We start from the raw sequence: 5,643 nt of genomic DNA on the forward strand, positions 1-5,643 counted from the left end.
GAGCGGCGTCTCTGTCAAGTCGAAGTTTGTCACGGACACAAAGCTCTCTGCGTCTCGAAAACGCCACGCTGATATTGATCCTCGTTTTAGTTCTGCTGTTGTCCCAAAGTCTGCTTGCCATGGACCATAACGTTTGAACGAAAACAACAACAGCGTGAGCGCGCCGCTAGACGTTACGCAGTTGTCCACGTTTGTCGCCATGGTTACTATGGCAGTACGAGCGGAAACCAGGGATAACGCGGATATTACGTCAGTGACAGGCGACAAGTGAACATGGACGAGCCTTTATTTAAAATTGGAATTTCTCTGAAATTAAAAATCTTTGGGAACTTTTGGGATATTGTAAGTACACAACTGAAGGAAATATATCACACTGTGCAAGTGATTTTTTGATTTTTTTTTACAAAAATCGTACATATTGTACCTTTAAATGACGAATTACGCACTTTATGCATTATAGCCTATATATAAATAACATTTGCAATACACATATACCCTTCTAAAAGAAATTATAAATTTTCAATTGAGCACCGAGTAGGAATGACCAAATATACTGCCACTCGATGAGCTGAGGAAATCACTGTATGTGTGAACATAAATCTGAGGTTTTGTCCCGCAGCTTTGTATGACGAAAGCTGCAGGTGGCCCCGCCCACAGTGAAACCTCATTGGTCCAAAATCCTGCTTCAATTCGCTGTGTTTGAAACATCAGATTTGCTCTATTTGACTGTGATTTCGAGGCTTTGATATATCACTCGACACCTGAAACTTGTCATGTTGTGCCTATACTTAGAACAAAGAATATCAGAATAGAAAATCATTCTCAGACTAGAGATTGTTTTGTGTGTCGATGTATTAATCTGAAGCAAAATCCTAGCCATTGTTCTGTCCCTAAAACAACACTGAACACTGCAAACACCCACAGAGACTGAACTCAGATGCATTACATGCTCTTTAACATAGACAACGAGTGAGTTTTGTAGGAACAGAGCTTCTGCTTCATACCTGTGACAGCATATTCATGCTACTGATTTCTTTTTTATATAAAAATAAAACAAAAAAAGTATCCAATATTTAAGTCAACAAATGCCTCCATGATGTATTATATTATTAAATATATTGCTGTATTTCTTTCCACATTATACTGAGAATAAGTTTTTTTTTTTAGGGGGTTGGTGTTTTTTTGTGTTTTTTTTGCATTAAGGTAATGAGAAAATATGCTATTATCATGAAAATAATGTCTCAATGCCAGAAATAGGCAGTAATAATGTTTTTTTTTTGGGGGGGGGGGCTGAAATATGATCCAAGTTTGATGAAATTCACTCATAAATTGTTGGTAGCTTTGAAATACTGCTAATAGATACAGTGTGTTAAATATTCTTCAATATTCTTCAAAACAACATGGGCTGCTCTGAACCGATCTTTATGCCAGAATGTATTGGTTCTCATTGGAAAATGGCAAAAAGGCTGAAATGTCTTCAAAGATGTCAGAACGGATAACATTTGACAAGAAAACACAGCCTGTTTCTCCCTATCATGATGAAGGCAAAAGTCCTGACAGAAACACTCGGAAAGATGATCCGCCTGAGCAGTTTTCACTCTTATTTCTCATTCTTAAGAAGCCAATGTGTCAGTCAGACGATGACTTGTAAAATAGAGACACATACAATAATCCTCCATCATTTCACTTTAAAGGATTAGTTCACTTTCAAAAATGTGTTTGCTGATAATTTACTCACCCCGATGTCATCCAAGATGTCCATGTCTTTCTTTCTTCAGTCGAAAAGAAATTAAGGTTTTTGAGGAAAATATTCCAGGATTTTTCTACACAGAATGGACTTCAACCGCAACCAAATATCCTGATGTTCAAAGAATGATCAAATGTCCGTCTCTCAAAGTCTCTACATGATCCCAGTCGAGAAATAAGGGTCTTATCCAGCGAAACGATTGGCCATTTTCTAATATATATATATATATATATATATATATATATATATATATATATATAGGCTATATACCTTTTAAACACAAATGCCCGTATTGTACCATCTCTGAGATGCGCCACGCATTACGTCATCACGTTGGAAAGGTCACGAAAAAAAATTATTAAAAATAAATGAAACCAAAGATGTCGGACGATTTTGAAGTTGGAGGAGAAAATGAGATGGAGTTTTGAAAATTAGTTTTTCGCCCTTCCCTTTTTGAACCGGAGTACACAGACAAATAACTTAGATAGATGACGTGACCCGTGACCTTTCCACAAGATGACGTAATACGTGGCGCATCTCAGAGATGGTACATAACGGGCATATGTGGTTAAAAAGTATATAATTTTTTTTGTGTGAAAATGGCTGATCGTTTCGCTGGATAAGACCCGTATTCCTCGACTGGGATCGTGTAGAGACTTTGAAGCTGCATTGAGATGGACATTTGAACCTTCTTTGAACATTGGAATATTTGGTTGCCATTGAAGTCCATTAAATGGAGAAAAATCCTGGAATGTTTTCCTCAAAAACCTTAATTTATTTTCGACTGAAGAAAGAAAGAAAGACATGGATATCTTGAAAGTGAACTAATCCTTTAAGCTAAAATGTGCCTCAATAGCTCGTTTTCTCTGGCTAGTGCTGGCTTGCCTTCAATAAATGACACGATCTTTAGTGCTGTCTCTCTATTGAGTATAGGTTGTTGCGCTCCATGTTACTGAACTCCAATTAAGTCTGAAATACACTACTCAAAAACTGAACAGATTGCAAAACACTAGGAAACATACATTTGCCAACTTCGTCAAATGTTACAGAGAAAAACGTCCATCGTACTGACTGAGGATCTAACACTACCACTTTCACAACAAACTCGCGCAGAAATGTGCCTTGTTTCTAGGAGATGTTGGACAAATGAAAACAATAGTTCTAAAATCGGCTCAAAATTTAAAATATGTTTCATCTTTTCCGACTGGATGGGACTGATCCCCTATGGAAGGAAAAAAATATATTTAATGCTTTCGCGTTCCCCCAAGAAAGTTTACCTTCGCTCTCGAAACCTTTGCGTTCCCTCACAAAACTTTTGCCTTTCCCCAGGAGAACGCAAGACATTTGCGAGAGAGAAAAAAGCATTGACATATAATATTTTCCCATCTCATATAACACCATGTCCCTTTAGGGGCTCCGTAGTATGAATCAAAAGTGGTCAAAGTGGTATTTCAAAACGAAAATGTGGACTTAGAGGAAGACCGTGAGAGTTTAGGTCTCCGTATGGGACGGAGCCATATAGTGCAATTTTCAGTGAAATATGTCAACTCCAACTGACCAATATCTGCAGACTGCCTCTAAATTAGGCAATAGGCTGTGTTGACTCATCCAGACTGTAATTCAGGAGAGAGATCGTGATGTTTAGTGCTTTTACCTCCCCATCTGCAGTGAGTCATGAGAAGACATGAGACTCACGAGTGAGTCATGAGAAGAGATTACGTTTAAATATATATATTTTTAAAATTAGATCAGATCAATGTTTATTCACACTGAGATATCTGTTTGATCCTTGCTACAACTACAAAAAAAAATTCTGTGCTGCTTTATTGAACCTTTGCAATCTAAATTGAGCATTTTTATGATTGGCAATATTTGTCTTGACATTATTAATCTCAGTGTTTTACTGTCCTTCCCTGTGGCCTGTGTTGCAGTGTTTGAGTCCACCAGAAGGTGGCGCCCTGCTCTCCTGACGGCTGTGTTTGTCCCCTGCTCACTGTGCCTCATCTCTCACTGTGTCACAATATGCTGTTCAAAGGCTTCTCAGTCTTTACAGCACAGCAGTTCAGCGGCTTTGGCATTCACACGCCAAGCCCAAACCTGTCAGCGGCAGATGGTCGGCGGCGTAGCTTTGAGATGCTTTCACAAATGTCAAGGCATTCAGACATTATGTATTTTGTGTTTCAGGTCACATTTATTTATGGCAATAGCGCTTTATTATACAATCCAGATTGTTTCAAAGCAGCTTTCACAGTAATGAACAGGAAAATAACAGTCAAAATTCATCATTAATGACAAGACTTCAATGTCAGCTTTGAATCAGCCCTATAAGACAATAATGCTCTGATTACAGATGCATACTTTCCCCCAATCACAATTCAGAGTTTCACTACCTCATATTTTGTGACAGTGCATTGATTTCCCCTTAATGATGAAGATAATGATTGCTCTCTTCTAAAAAGTATAATAATTATAATCCCAAGCTGGTTTTCTGTTTAAACTGGTTTAAATGGATAGTTTAGTTTACTCATGCCGATCCAAACCTTTATTACTTCCTTTCTTCTGAGCAACAAGCAAAAACTTTTCTTAAGGCGAGACACTACAGGTGAATAGGGTACAATTTTAAAATAATAGATATCACCATGAAACTTCCTCAGTTGATTATTTACACAAGTTCATAAAAAAAATGTATTACAAGTTTTTGACATTTGTATGTTTAATTATGCAAATTAGGCATTTTCTCATTAAATATGCGCAATTTTGCATATATTTTCAGGAGATAGATCTGAACATATGATAAAGCCAGGTGCAAAATTCTTTTTTCATTTTGATTACACACAAGATGAAACAAGATGTTCAGAGGGATTTCAGGATATATGCTTTCATGACCTAGGAAATCTAAATATACTGTCCATAGCCTTAAATCGATTTTCGCCATATTTTTTTTATTAAAATGTCACATAAATCAGGCCAGGAATGATTTATTAACAAATCCTTCTGAACATATCTTCAGAATACTGTTAAGTGTGTATCTGGAAAAGTATAACTTGGTGCTACATAGGCTGAGATGTGTCACTGGAGAATGACAAAAAACTCATTTGGGAGAATGACAAAAAACTCATTTGGAGAAAAAGGCATTTAAAGATTTGTAATGTAAAAAATCATACTTTTTTAGTGGAAACAACTATTTACTGACACAATATCTTATCAAATCATTAGCAACAACAATACAAACCACCTAAATCACATCACAACTTATAACCACAGCATTTAAGGCCTTTAACTGACCAGAAAAACAGCCAAAAACACACATCTAAATGTCAGAGCGCGTCACGTGATGCATCTGAACCAATCAGGGTGTCAGAAATTGACATCAGCCAATGAGATTTCGCTTTTACAGTTAAATGGCCATTATACTTTCACGATTGGTTGCTGATTAAAAGGGAGAGAGAGAGCTTTCTAACGGTGTGTGTGATTAAAGGGAGCAGACAGAGATCGCGGAGCAGCGCGTTGATTTATAACGCCAACTTTTGTTGAATTTCGGAGAAATCTACAGACGCAAATAGACAAAGTGTAGTAAAATAAAGACCTAAATGTGTATTTTGGACTTTTTTTCACCACAAGTCTGAAAGAAGACATGTTATTGAAGACAAATAGCCCAAAATCTCAAAATTGACCAGTGAAAAGAAAAAACTATGTTTTTGCCTGCCGTGTCTCGCCTTCATTTTTGAGAAAGGTCTCAGTTTTATTTATCCACATTCTTCAGAAAACATGTTATGTTCCACAGAATAAAAGAAATGTATACAGGTTTGGAACGACATGAGCAGTGTTTATGGCAACGTATTACAATAATGTGACATACGTAATCAGATTACTTTGTTTTTTAAGTTTTATTTAAA

This window comes from Phoxinus phoxinus, assembly GCF_949152265.1.
Source record: "Phoxinus phoxinus genome assembly, chromosome: 1".
Classification (NCBI taxonomy): Eukaryota; Metazoa; Chordata; class Actinopteri; order Cypriniformes; family Leuciscidae; genus Phoxinus; species Phoxinus phoxinus.